We start from the raw sequence: 15,591 nt of genomic DNA, 5'->3' as shown, positions 1-15,591 counted from the left end.
CCTTAGGGAATACTCCAGAAGTTCATCCAGGGATTCTTTAAGAAAGTCTTCCAGGGATTCTTGAAGGATTTTTTCCAGGGGATTCTAAATGAATTCGTCCACGGATTCTTTAACAAACTCCTTCAAGAATTCCTTCAGGAGCTTCTTCAGGAATTCTTCGATGAGATCCTTCAGGAATTCATCCAGGAGTATTATCATGCATTCCTACGGAGTTGCTTAAGAAATTCCTTCAGGAAGTTTTCCAGGAGTTCCTTCAGGAATTGCTCTAGGATTTCCTTCAGGAATTGCTCTAGGAGTTCCTTCAGATATTATTCCAAGGGTTCCTTAAGTAATTATTCCAGAAATTCTTTCAGGAATTCTTCCAGGAGTTGCTCCAAGAATTACTCCAGAAGTTTGTCCAGGTATTCCTCCAGATATTAGTCTAAATATTCTTATAGGAATTCCCCAAAATATTCCTTCTGGAATTACTCCAGGAGTTTCTCCAGGCATTCTTCCAGGAGTTCTTCTAGGGGTTACTCAAGGAAATCCTCCATGTATTCTTCCATGTATACCTCCAGAAGTTCTTCCAAGTGTTCTTCCAGGGATTCTTCCAGGAGTTTCTCCAGGGATTCTTCCAAAAGTTCCAGCAGGGATTCTTCCAGCAGTATCTCCAGGGGTTCCTCCAAAAGTTACTTCCGCTAGAGATTCCCAAGGAATTTTTACAGGAGTTTCTCCTGGTATCCCTTAAGAGATTCTGTCACGAGTTTTTCCAGGAATTTTCTCAGCAGTTCATATATGGATTCCCCCAGAAGTTCTTCCAGGAGTGACTTCAGGAAATCATACTGGAATTTTTTCAGGAGTTATTTCAGAAGTTCCTTCGTGATTACCTTTACAAGTTCTTTAAGGGATTTCTCTTAGCATTCTTCCAGAAGCTTATTCAGAGATTGCTTTAGGAGCTCTTTCAGCGCTTTCGCTTAGTTTTCTTTCAGGGATTCCTCCACGAGTTGCTTTACCGATTTCTCCATGAGATATTTCAGGAATATCTCCAGGAGTTTCTTCAGGGATTTTATCAAAGGTTCACCACGAATTCCATCGGGAGCCTCTTAACGAATTCCTTCAAAACTTTTTCCAAAAAATCCTGGAGGAATCCTTGAAGAAACTCCTGTAGGAATTCTTGAAATCATTCTTCCAATGACTCAAACATGGATTCTTCTAGACATTTTGCAAGATTTTCCTCAGGGAACTCCCCCAAGAATATCTCCAAGTAGTTCTTCGGAAAACCTTCCTGATATTCCTTCAAGTATTCCTGTCTGATATCCTGGAGGATTTCTTGATGGTTTATGTGGATTAAATCCTGATTGAATCCCTGGAGAAAACTCTCGCATTTAATGATTAAAATTTGGAGCAATTCCTAGAGTAATTATTGTAGGAATTCCTGAAGGTATATGTGCAAAAATCCCCAACCAAATCGCTTGAAAACAATAGAGAAATGCGTGGATTATATCATTAAACAATCTATGAAAGAATTCGTAAAGAAATCTCTAGAAATAATTTTGAAAAACAAATACCCAAAAAAAATCTGAAAAATCCGAGAAGTTTTGGCTGGAGAATTTCCCTAAAAATCTCTGGATGAATGTATTGAGGAATCCCTTGAGAAATCCTGGAGGATGAAATCTGTGGAGGATATGCCGTAAATGTTCCGTTAGAAATTCCATCGGGAATCTTTTAATGAATCCTTTCAAGAACTCTTCCGAAAAATCCAGAATCCCTGAAAAACTCCCGCAATAATCCTTGAAGTCCTGGAGGAATCCTCCCCACGACCCAAACGGGATTCATCCAGGCATTCCGCAAGCTATTTCTCAAAGAACTCCTCCAAGAATTCCTCTAAACAGTTCTCCGAGAAATCTTCCTGGTATTTCTTTAGGAATTTCTTCTAGGTATGCTAGAAGATTTCTCGATGGAAGCCCTGGAATTTCCTGAAGGGTACTGAAAAATATTTGAAGAAATCTATGAAGTAAACGCTGGCAGAATTTCTCTAGGAATCCCTGGATGAATGCTTTGCAAACGAATCCTTTCAAGAATTCTTCCGGAACATCTAAGAGAGATGAGAAAATCCCAGAAAAAACTCCCCTAATAATCCTTGAAGTCTTGGAAGAATCCTACCTACGACTCAAATGGGATTCATCCAGGCATTCCACTAGTTATTTCTTAAAGAACTCCAGAAGTTCCCCCAAACAGTTCTCCTAGAAATCCTCAAGATATTTCTTTGGGAATTTTCCTGGGTATTCTGGAAGACTTCTTGATTTAAGCCTTGGAAGAATTCCCAAAAAAAGCGCTAGCATTTCCGGATGAAAATCTGGAGAAATTTCTGCATAAATTTCCGGAGGACTAATTGGAATAATCCTTCAAGGAGTATGTGGAAAAATCCCTAATCATTGAAAAATACCAAGAGGAATTCCTGTAGGAGCTCCTGAAAGAACCCTTGGAAAAATTCATAAATGAATCCCTGGAAGGGATTTGGAAAAGTACTCCTGGACATATTATTAGAAAATCTCTGGAGTAATCACTGAACAAATGTCTATATTAATTCTTGGATGCGTGCTTGGACATATTCCTTAAACTTCATCCAGCCAACATAAAAAAAACACACTAAAATGTGCATACCTTTTTTGTTTCTCGATGGATTTTGTTGAAATTTTCAGAACATCCGAGAAAATCCTGTAGTTCATGGTCTGGGAAATTATAAAATATGATCCAAGTGGTTCCGGAGTTATTCCGGATTGTCTTGGGGTACCAAAATTGGCCACATCATCCATTCAACGGATATATCAAGACCCAGATGAGCTAGAAGGTTGATGTCTTCAGCAAAGTCGTTCAGCAGACTAAGGGCTATCTGGCAGTGATTGGGAATTTAACCGCTAGGTTACGCTAGTGATCAATTTTCTTCGACCTTCTTTATTTAGAGTACCTGATAAGCTAGAACAGTGATGCTCAGGCTCATTTTTCAATCTCCTGGATTCCTGATTGAAGATAGTTATCCGAATCGATCAGAGTAGAAAAGATCTCATCCGTTACAATAGTATTCCAAAGATTGGTAAACAAAGATGAATTCAAAACCTGTTTATCTATGATGGCTTGATCTTCAATAAAACTGCTCACTTGGCTAGGTATCCTGCAACGGGTTGAATTTAATCCTCACTAAGCTATGACCGGTTAACCGTTTCTAGTCAATACTGAGGCATGTATAATTACAACCGTGTTTGACCCAAATTACTCCTCCGTGTGCAGCGGGAAGAGCACCCCGTAGGAAACTGGAATTTGATTGTTTATGATTATCGAAATTGAAATTTAATGCAAATCCGACGCAGTAAATTGCTAGACTCATTTGCGCGAATCGTTAAAATTGTCCAGGAGAGTGAGTTATCGCAGACTACAGAGTGGCTGGTCAGCACTTGCTGAGATAAGAGTTCGGGAAAGTTCTAAAAGGCCACCATCGGTCGGTCGGTGTGCAGAAAACGAACGACTTCCATGGTGCTCCTCCGATTGTGATCGATATTGTTAATCAGAGAGGCAGCACGTACCGTGACTAGCAGGACGTGCTCATCATGCACTTTCCACGGGAAGATGAATGGAATCCAGTTAGAACGTGTTGTCTAGCTACCAGGTGCGGCAGTGAATAGAGTGAAGATGAGAATCTAATTTAAAGTTTTCTGGAATCGAAGATAATAATAATTTGAAAGAAGAGAGAGCACGATCAGAATCCGGCAATTATCTGATAATCAGGTGTGTTTCGTCTCGATGGTGTGAGCATTGACATTGTCCCTTTTTCACAGATATGTGATCAGTGGATGTTGATACTATCAAATATATGATATATGGAAACCAATAACACTTGGAGGTCAAATTTCTGAAACCCTTGCAAAATGTTTGAAGGCATTGCTGAAACTCGTTTACATATTTTCGAACTATCTGACAAGAATGTCGGATTAAAAATGTAGATATATTAGGTGTAGATATTTTTGGATATTTTTCACCTCCTAGTTCAGCTTTCTTGACCTTTTATTTACATTTAGTTTTAAGCTCTCACATAAAATAAAAATTTAAGAAATACCTGAAGGTTTTTTTGTACATCAGTTGAGGAATTAATAAGCGTTCAATGAAGAAGCAAGAATTCACATACAAATTATGACATGAAAAGCTTGTGTTTTTTATACAACACCCTTTTGTTAACAACGTACGACAGAAAATTGCCAGGAACATTGAAGTTCAACCGATCCAACACTTTATAGAGCCCGTGTACTAAGGGTCAAGCAGGGAAGTTGTTATGCTGTCAATGCTTGCAAATGCTGCCCTTCAAGGGCACCGGGGTACAAGTGTGGAAACACTCTTAACGATAGTGAAATTCACTGCAAAGTCGTTACCTCTGCATACCATAGAGTAGTGTCACTCCAATAACAACCGGAATCGCCTCGAGGATTGGATTCCAAAATAGAATTGAATACCTCGCTCCAGTCGTATCCAGCTCCGCTTTCCGGCGTCCCATTCTCAGGTTACACAATGTCTGTGGGGCCTTCCTTAGTCGAGTGGTTAGAGTCCGCGGCTACGAAGCAAAGCCATGCTGAAGATGTGTGGGTTCGATGCACGGTCGGTCCTGGATCTCTTTGTAATAGAATTTTCTTTGACTTTCGTGGCAGAGTGGCATCGTGCCTGCCTGCGAGAATTGGAACTTCAGCTGGAAAGCTCTCAGTAAATAATTGTGAAAGTGCACTTAGAACACTGAGGTGAGAAGAAGGCACTGTCCTAGCTAGGACGTAAAGCTCAAAAGAAGATAAAGACAATGTCTGTGCCCATTGGATCGTGTTGTAACTATGCTGCGCTTTGGTATGCTTTCACTTCTTTCTGCATATGGCACTCAGCCAGCCCCGGGGGGAATTGTCTAAAGAACTCCTGTACTATACTTTTGTGTGGGACTCGCGTACGGCAACAGCTACCGTGTGACTAATGGCAAGGCCCGGTTCAGGGAAATCGGTTTCATACAGAGGTTTTCGTTTCAATCGGATAAATGGAATATCTATTGGCAAGTGTTCCTTCATATGGTAAATGGTGTTTTCTTTTGCTTCTTGTTTGCATAAAATTTCAACATGAATAGAGTATGATTCTCAATTCAGTGTTCTATGAACATTTTTGCTGTCATTAATTGAGTGCTTTGCATGTCACGGATATTGATTTATGCTTATTCAATGCCATAAAGTGTGTAATTGAAATCACCTGTCAAAACGGATTTGTAGAAGTCTACTTACATAACAGTCTACTTTTCCCCAGCTTAGTGTTCAATGAGCATTTCTGCAGTTATTATCGAGAGCTTTCTTTGTAGAAGTTGCCATTTTTTATTTCGTACATTATTACAGTGACTAAAAGATCCTGGATGGACCTGGAATCGAAGCTTTGGTTTATAGCCGCGGACTCCTACCACTTAGCTAAGGAAGACCCCACAATGATGACTATGTATATCACAAAATACAATATTTTGACTATGCATATGACAAAATAAAGGTTGACAACGCAATGCGCATTACACTCTCGTACTTTTCGTATCCTTTGATGGAAGTTTAGATCCTACTTGAATCAATAAAACAGTACTTTTTAGGGCTAATTTTTAAATTTTTTGAAGTATTTCCGGTTCACATGCTTTGGATACATGCCTAAGATGTTCGTTGGACTCGTTGATGGATGTAAAGTTACGTTGGCAATGGGAATCTATTTTGGTCATCGTCAAAGAAAAAAACCTTCTTTCTTAAGGTAAAATTTAGATTGTATCGAAATAAGCATTGAATTTGATACTTTAAACTAATTTTCTGAACAACAAATCAAAACCCAGGCTCTACGATTCAATTGAGAAAGCAACGGGGTGCCAAACTTAGTAGGTATTTAAGATTTTGGTGGTATTTGGCAAGAGATTTCGAACTCCTTAAGAGAAATCAAGGTTTCCTTCCAAATCACAACGAAATGATTGCCGCTCATCACTATTTGGGGTAACTAGTCATTCGGGGAAATGGCATTCGGGAAAAAGGATCATTCGCAAGGTTTACTCCCCAGCCTTGTTCCAGAAAGCGGTCAAAATGCGATAATCAAAAGAAACATACACATAGCTAGTATCCAATCTACGAAATATACCTCTACTACGCTAACGTCAGCCAGGCGGTCATGCTGATATTGATTCCAATCCCGTGAGAGATCCTTATAAATTTGTCCAATGAAGTTAAATATTTAGTTATCTTGCAAGAAATATTATTCACTATCAAAAATCACATTGTCAATCACAAAATCAAACCAAATGTAATAAATTTATAATCCATTAGATTCAATTATTAACAAAAAAATCAAAACTTTGTCTGGAAAACGGCTCTACAACTCATCGATTCCAATTCTGCAACTGTTTGACACCTCACAGGTGCTGCAAAACTAGTATTTCCTTACGGGGCCCAACGAGAAAAAAGTGCTTTCACTTTGAAATTCTTTCACACTCTAGTGTGTTTTTCCCTTGGAGCACAATGCCATTTACAAGTCCAGTATCGCAGCAGGAAAGTTCAAGTCTAGTAGGAGAGAATGATTCAAAATGCGTTTACGGATATTGCTCTGTTCCGCTTCGTGTGTTAATGTTACGAATTGCGTATTGAACTGTTCTAAAAAAATGCCACCCGTTTCTATAAATTCCCAACGGATGACTTTCAATAATTAGAGGTTTTTGATAAGCACAAATGTTCAATATCAGGCTGAACATACTTCGTCGACCAAAACGCTCTATTATGAACAAAAATGAACCTTGCGTTTACATTAGTTTGTCCAAAGGTTAAGCATTTGAACGCGTTCAGTTTGCGTTCCAGTTCAAACATTTGAACGAGGGATCAAGTAGGCTTGAACAATGAGCAGTCCAAAAATTTGAACCCGTGAACGTGAAATGGAAACTGTCTCCATGGCAGATACACGACATATTTGAATGCGGAAGTTTAGCAAACATGTTAGGAAACTTAAATGGTTCAATATATTTGTAATGTCATGAACGTAATATGTTCTGATGTAGTTTTTTATGGTTTTCAGCTTCGTTGTGCATTTTGAAGTGAACGGGCCGTTCTTGAGCAGGTGCAGAATCTTGCACGAGAGTTCAATGCTTGCTAGGTTCTCGAGCAAAATTAGAACGCCGTTCAGTTTACTTTTGGCTCGCGTTCAGTTCAATTCTCATCACTGCCGGTAACTTTATTGTCACATTATCTGATGCATTTCACAGGGTTTGATGCATACATTAGAGCTTGAGCTTGAGGGCTTGATTGGCCGCCCGTGGTTGCTATTCCAGTATCGCCAGATCAGCTTCACTTACACAAGGAACCAACCAGATGACTGCTAGGGGCTAACAGACACCCTCAGTGAATAAGTGCTGGTGATCTTCTATTTTTAGGCGATAATGTCGCCTGCCACGTCAGCATGCTGACCTCAATGAGGTGAAGGAGAAGAAATTGATGATGCATTAAACTGGTTTCCACAGTAGACCGTATATACCACTGAGTCTAGCCCTGTTCATGCTGGAAGGTGTAGTGCTGGTAAAATTTTTATGGCCGAGAGGCTTGCTGTTTGGTTAGCAGACTGATCAGGTGATGGAATAATGGAAGCGTTCTTCTTCTTTCTGGCGTTACGTCCCCACTGGGACAGAGCCTGCTTCTCAGCTTCTAATGAGCACTTCCACAGTTATTAACTGAGAGTTTACTATGCCAATGATCATTTTTGCATGTGTATATCGTGTGGCAGGTACGAAGATACTCTATGCCCTGGGAAGTCGAGAAAATTTCCAATCGTAAAAGATCCTCGACCGGTGGGATTCGAACCCACGACCCTCAGCTTGGTCTTGCTGAATAGCTGCGCGTTTACCGCTACGGCTATCTGGGCCCCGATAATGGAAGCGTAGGGAGACGTTTTTTTGTCCGTTTCGGGTTCTAGCAAATGCTATGAACTGTGATATATTAAGCTAACACGGGAGACCGAGTGATATTCTCTATCTTTTGTCTCACTCTAACCATTTTCATCAAAACTTTGCAGAAACAAAATGTGAACCGATGTTGCTGAAAATTCAATGGGTTGTGCACTTCATAATATATAGAATCATTTTTCACATCGATATATGGAGTGGTACCGTAAATTCGGGTGAAATTGATCAGTAGGGTGAAATTGATCACTGTGTCACTCGATTTTATTTCTTCCTAATGGAGCACAAATATCAATGTAACCTGCAGTGAATGAACGTTGTTTGTCGTAAGTATATCCAAATTGTGTGTTGTGAAGTTTTTTGCGTTCAAAAATGTTCATTTATATTGAAATAATGTAAAATTTCAAAATCTTGTACGGTGCAGTGATGACAAACATCAATAAACTTCTATTTCTATACAAGGATTTGGACATGGTATAATCCTGAAAGTTTGTGAGGATACTAAAGATATATCCGCAAACTAGATTTAATAATCAAAACTCGTACCAATTCGTTAATTTGGTTGAAATAATTGAATTTCTGGTATATATCAGGAAATTCCTTAGGAAATTGCATACCTTTAGGCGTTTTCTGCGTTATTCTTGAAATTTAAACATTCATTATTTCTATAAATATTGTATTGTTAAGAATTTGGTAATCATATTCGGGTTCAGGGAGCTCAAATTTATTATGTTAAGTTGTTTTGAAAACTAACAATAATGGCATTGATAAGTGATCAATTTCACCCCGAAATGAGATCTCTCGATTTTTTATTTTAGACATATTTTTTAGCACAAAAATTACATTTGTTAGAAAATTTCGATAGTTGAGTCAATGAGGCTAACCTTCATACTTGTTTTCCTGTATTCAGTTGTTTGGCATTGTCAACATTATAGAAATCCGGCAAGAAAACCCGTGAAAAGTGATCAATTTCACCCGAAATTACGGTACTTTAGATTTCCTTTTTCAAATGGATAGGGTGGTTATAATGACGTCCCGTGCGGTCTTAAGAGTGGAAGAAAGAAGCAAGTGAAAAATACAACAACAAAATACCAGGAAAGGATCGGGCCTGGGGTTGAACCAATGACCTTCTGCTTATGAAGCTGAAGCGGTAGCCATTGGGCCACCAACCCTAGGGTTTGATGCATGCATTACTATATAAAAAAAAACAATGCTTGTAGCTATTGGGCGTCATGCCAATTGGAACTAAAAAGAATAGTGGTCTGAATAAAAAAGGAAACAGAGGGTAATAGTTTGATTGCTAATGAACTTATCCACGGTCTCCTTTTATTGTCAATTTTATTTTTCTGTTCTAAATGCCATATTTTCATAAAATGACATCTGGACCAACATCCTGTGAAGGAATGTTCCTCGGATGAACATGGAGTGGATGAATGTGTAGCGAAATCGTTCTTTCTCTATAAACACGGCCCGCAGTAAAAGTTTTCTTCCCGCTGGAAGTTGCAGCGTGACATCATCGTAGATTAGTTCATTTAATAAGATATTTCTCCAATAATCTTTGTAAGACTTATTTTTGGCATTTCCGTGACATTACGACAAGTACTACTATTGTTGAATGCATTTTTTATAATTTTCCACAGGAATTTCATCAGAAATAAATTCAGCTTTTTACCTAGAGTTTTCTTTAGTTGTTACTCCGAAAATTACATCAAAAGATCGTTGACAATTTTAACGAAATTCTTTGAAAATTATTTCAAGAATTTGAGGATACCTCCAAGAATTTAACCTGTACTTTTCCAATAATAAACAACGGTAGTTACCTCATTGCTTCTTTAAGAAATTTCTGACCAATTGTATCTTTTAGAAGGAATTTATCCAATGATTCTCCCACCGATTTGCCTACGATCGATTTAAGATTCCCGTTTAGTACATCTTCAAGAATTCAACCAGTAATTTCCCAAAAGTTGCCTCCAGAAATTTCTCTAGAAATACCCATAGCCAGAGGGGGGTAATAGCCAGAGATTTCTTCTCTGTTTTTTCCTACAAAAATTCTTCAACAAATTCCACAAGAAAACATTCAAAGAATTATTTTCATGCATTCTTCCTGGAATACCTTCAGAAAAATATGAAGGAATTTTATCATAAATTGTTTGAGAAATTATTGCAAAAATCTGGAACGTATTTCTAAAGAAAATTCCAAAGTAATCTCTGATGGAATTGCTGTAAATTATGAAATAACCCTTTCAAACTATTACAAGCAGCTTTGGAGAACTCCTGTACTTTTAAGGGAAACTTGAAGAGTTTTTTAAATAAATTTTCAGATTAATTGAAAAAAGCAATCTAGTCTCTGAGTTATCCTGCAGGATTATCGAAAGGATTTCTTGACGAAAATTGGACCATTTGCCAAATTGCCATTTGTTTAGTAATTATAGGAGTTGTTCTTAAGGAATTACTCGAGAAAGTTTAAAAGAACTGCAAGTGTAATTTTTGGATGAAATGCTGCAGAAATCCACAAACTTATGGAGATTCTATCCCATCACCTCAAATCCCATTACATCGAATGCCATCAATCCAAATGCTTCTGTCACGAAGGTACAAAAACCCCGGAATTTCGTGATCCCTGAATGTAAAAATACTAATAATGACATTTCTACGCGAAAAAAGAAATCGGGGTAATGTCAAGGGTCGTTTAGTTATATATAATTCGGGAAGACGGCATTCGGATTGATGACGATCGGGGTAATGTAGTTAAATCGATTTCTTAAAAAAATCCACATGAAGCATATGAAAATGACTACAGGAAACTAAAAAAATGACAAAGGTTTCTTGGACACATATCTGAACGTTTTTTTTATAAACTCTGCAATGATCCTTTGGAATTTTCTTGAAAGATTTAGGAATCTAAAGTAACTGGAGTTACTAGTAGAGAGTAACCTAAAGTAACAGGTAGAGAAACTTGTGAGCGGATTAATACCCAGAGAAAATGATTAGTGTGAAAATATCTGTGAAATCTTTGGATATTCTCTACAAAATTTTCAGAGTCATCTTGAAGTAGCGTTGAAATGCTCAAGGATTTTATGGATCAAATTCTAAAAAAACCTTTAAATATTTAGTTAAAATCGCTGGAAAAAAATATCTGAGAATTGATGGAGAAAATCTTTAGAGCAATTCGGGAAAAATTCATAGAGGAGTTTCCAAAGCTTGTGATATGAGTAGAAATTCGTAAAAAATCTTTAAAATGATCAAGTTATTGGTTCTGAAGGTTACACTGAATGTTAAGATAAAGACTTTAGAGACATTCAAATTAAATTGAGACTTTTGCTTGTATTATAATACTGAGCAAGTATCGTTTTGTCTCAAATTTCTAACAGACTCATATTCTGAACACTCGATTTTGAACGGAGATTTTTTTGAAATATGTCATCAATTTTCAAAGAAATCTTGCCAAATTTCTGCTGTTATTTCATATATTTGGAACTATTTTAGACAATGAGCTTTGTAATGATTCTTTAGTAAGAGGTCAATAGAACTTAATCTTATAATTTGCTTGTAAAAATTATCATTTGCATAGTAATTTATGCTGTTTAGAGTTAGAATCAAGGTGTTTATGAAGTAAAACAGAATAAGCACATAAGCATGAGCTTTTATGATCGAACATTTCGTAGTTGCTACTCCATGAAGTTGCACAAGGAACCAACAGATGTTGCTTGGGAGTAGCTTTCCATCTTGGAATGTACACTTTCGAGAGCTCCAAACATTATAAAGTCCATAACGGTGTCGGTCACGTCCTTACGGTAAGGGAAGGGAAGGAATATTAGTGTGACATCCATTGTTCATAGAGACCGAGATCACCTCTGCATCTCCATGGCTGTCATGGGAAGGAGTTTTGTAAGTTTAAAGGGATCACAACTGCATGATCAGGATCGGTAGGTGATGCGGTTCATGCATAAGACAAGTCAACACTTTTAGTGTCGAACTTTTAAAATGATTTCATTTTTCCATTTAATTTTTAACGATTTCTATCGATAAATCCAAAGGTATGGGTTTTCTACTGTTATGTAAAACATATACAAGTGTTTATATCGACACTGTGACACAATGACAAAGTTTTCATATTTTGTTAAATCAATTCATATAAATGACATTCCTGCCGTTTCATGATAAAACTACAATTCATAATATATTGCACACTCAAAATAGAAGCATGAAACGAGCTCACCAAATTGATCGTCCAACCTTGACCGTTATCCACTAAAATCAGCATGCTCATTGCACAAAAATCACTCCGACGATGCGAAAACCCGAGCTCGACTACTTGGGCCACCGGAAAGCACTCGGAATGCGTGCAAAATAAAACGAAAAAAAAAATTGTGCTGGCGAAAAATACACGAACTTACTGCGTGGGCTTCAACGTTATCATACTTAAAATGATAAAATTGTATTTTTATGAGCACATCTAGCATTTAACAGTTAAATAATATTAGTTGATACCTTCCTATTTCAAATTCTGGATGGCATAAAATTACGGACATTCTACTTATGATGGAAAATATTTCACACTAATTGTATCGATATTTATTGGCCAAAAGTTGGCACTTTATAGGTTCGTTTTATTGAGCAGTTATCAAAGATATTTATAACAATTTAGGATTTCGGCAACAAAGTGGATCCTTTTTTGAAAACATGTTCAATACCATTAAAATTTGTACTTTTTGTTGAATTTTATAGTGTCGTTTGCTTCAGACATTTAAAAAAACAGGTCAGTTTCATACCGACCAAATTTCAGAGCTCCATCATCGTTGATATTCGTCGAAATCACAGCAATTTTTAAGACTCTAGTACTAGCTTATTCACTACGAGATTTTCACGTATTTACAACATTTCACGGCGTTTTTAATGTACATATATAAGTATCTCAACCAGAGTTCCAACATATTTTCTCAGGCATCCATATTGTATGGCCAGTCCACACGAGTCTGTCAGTAGGTATACTTAATAAAACAACTTTCCTTCAGATTTGGAACAACACGTTAGAACAAAGCACAAACATTGTCTCGCCACAAAGCACAAGTTTTGCCTCGGATTTTAAGCTCACAGTTCTCATTATTATGGAATGACATGCATTGGACATCTAAAACTATACCGACGTAGTAGATATAAATAAAACAATAAAGTCGTGTCTCTTAACTTTGATGGAATCTTGTGAAATAAATTGTGTTTTTCAAGTAAATTTCAGAATCTATAATTTTGACAGAAGCAAGACAAATTGATGACCCATCGTTTTTTTAGCCTACACATTATGTCGTATATTTTGTCACTTAAAATTCTTCCAAAACATGAGCAAAATCAATGAATATTGCGAAATTAGTGAAATAATACGATGTGCCAAAAAAGAAGCCAGCAAAACAAAATATATCCGTTACATTGCTGAGTTTTACTGTTTTTTTTTCTGTGTTATGATCTATCGGCATTGGTTATTTAGAGCAAAGTTCCCTTTTTTGAAACTCCGTATGACGTTCGATTTTCCAAGTGACTATACTAGTGGTGCTCTACGTACCTTATTAAGAATTTCAATCAAGGATTCGAGACACACAAAATAATCAAAATGTTTCCAACGAGATCCTGGGTCTAGGAATTCCCTAACTGAATTCTGGAGAATCCTTTTGGGATTCCAGGTTTTTCAAGTGGGCTTCTGGGACTTTTCAGAGCATTCTAAAGGATACTGAGTGGAATCTGGGGATTCCTAACTGTCTTTAAGGTTCTCCTGTGGGATTTTTAGAATATCTAATTGGTTAGAGGCTTTCCATTAATTCCGTAAGCCTATTTTGTTGGTTTTTCGAACCCTCCTAGCCTATGATAAGATTTTTGTATTCTTAAAAATAATTACAATTTGTAAGGCGAGTAAGAAATCTCAAACGCCTATCTCCCATAATCCCTTACGTTATTAATGGACAATCCCTTTCTGGTGAAGCTGCGTGAAACCTAGGGATTCCAAGTAAACTCCTGAGATTTAGGAATGTTCTGTGAATTTATAGCGAGGTATTGTGGATTTCTAGTTATATGTATCGAGTGTATTTCTGACACAACCTTGAGGATTATGTTTAGATTGCCAACGGGATTTAAGGGGTGCAAGCTTGTGAATAATAGAATTTTAAGAATCTAAGCGATATCCTCAGAATTCCTAATGAGCTCTTAGGCATATGTCATTCCCTATCGGAGTCCCAAGCAAATTTAAAATTTAAAACTATTGTATCCTGTGGATTCCTAGCGAGAAGCTTCAGGGTCCTAGTGTGTTCCTGTGGATTTTTTACGATCACCTGAAGATCTATATCAGGATCTTTGGGTGCCATTGCAATATACTGTAAATTTCCATTGATTTCATATGGTATGTTTATGACATTCGTATGTAGCTCATCTTCTAAAACAATTTTATTTGATTTTTTTAAATTAAAATGATAAAAAGCTTATTTGTGTAGTCTACCACCACTGTTCTAATGCATTTTGAAAAAAATGCTCTTTGAACTAAACATCAAAATTTCTAAGAAAAATCGTATAAAACGCTTAGTTTTGTACAAAGTGTTTAACACAATATTAAAAGGAGCCATGATCAACTTAATTCAATCGAATTTGGCGTTATAGCTTAAAAATAAACTGATTTTAAATGTTCATTCAATTTAAAAATCATTCAGTTTTGCGATACTCAGATTCAAAAATTTACATACAAATACAAATACAAATACAAATTGTGTACATTAAGCTTTTGAAAAATAATTAAAGACATTTAAGCGATAAAAAGTGTGCAGAAGGCTTGTCATATTCAATTTTACGGGTCTAAATATTCATAGCATAGTTCTACCCTACAGAAATATGCTTCAAAGTGGACCGTTTCGAAGTTTGGATATCATTTGGTTCAAGAAAGATGAGGTAGAAACATCCTTATTCTTAAAAACAAGTATTGAAAAATTAAATAGGATCCGATTTGATTCTTGGCACCTGAAAATTTCAACTTTGTTGCCAAGAATGGTATTCCACTGAATACGATTTGATTTATACCTCAATGTAAATGCCTTCAAATCTAAATATCCTAAATAACCTAGGGGTTGTACTGATTCTGTACGTTAAGGTTGTTACATCAAGGTCAGATGAATTTATTTGCAATATTGTTGATTCAAATGCTAATTATTCATTTTGTTTGGAATTTGAATAAAAGTGTACGTATTATGATACAGAATTAGCGATGTTCCGCTAAAGAAACAAAATGTTGTTCCATAATGCTTGGTTAAAATAACAAAAAATATTACTTTTTATATCCTGGTTTAATAATTTACAGTTTGCTTTTTCCAAAATGTAAAAATTAACAAAAATTTCATTTTTCTCATGTTAATAATATGTATTCAAAACCACTGTAAGCCTCAAACGTAAAAAAGGAAACATAAACCATTGAAAAAGAGTTTTCCACTATGGACAATTTGAACTCCTTGATTCGTTTTGCAGCATTCTCCCCTGCCACCTTCAGCCAACTTCTCAAGCTTGTAAACTATACTGTGATGTGTCTCTCCACCCGCCCCCAATCAGTCAGCTGAACTATGTGTGCGCTACCTACACGGTGTAGTAAACTATTCCATACGACATCGACG

The sequence above is a fragment of the Aedes aegypti genome, chromosome 3 (genome assembly GCF_002204515.2).
Source record: "Aedes aegypti strain LVP_AGWG chromosome 3, AaegL5.0 Primary Assembly, whole genome shotgun sequence".
NCBI classification, from domain to species: domain Eukaryota; kingdom Metazoa; phylum Arthropoda; class Insecta; order Diptera; family Culicidae; genus Aedes; species Aedes aegypti.
The sequence above is the reverse complement of the archived record's forward strand: the minus strand, read 5'-3'. Positions refer to the sequence as shown.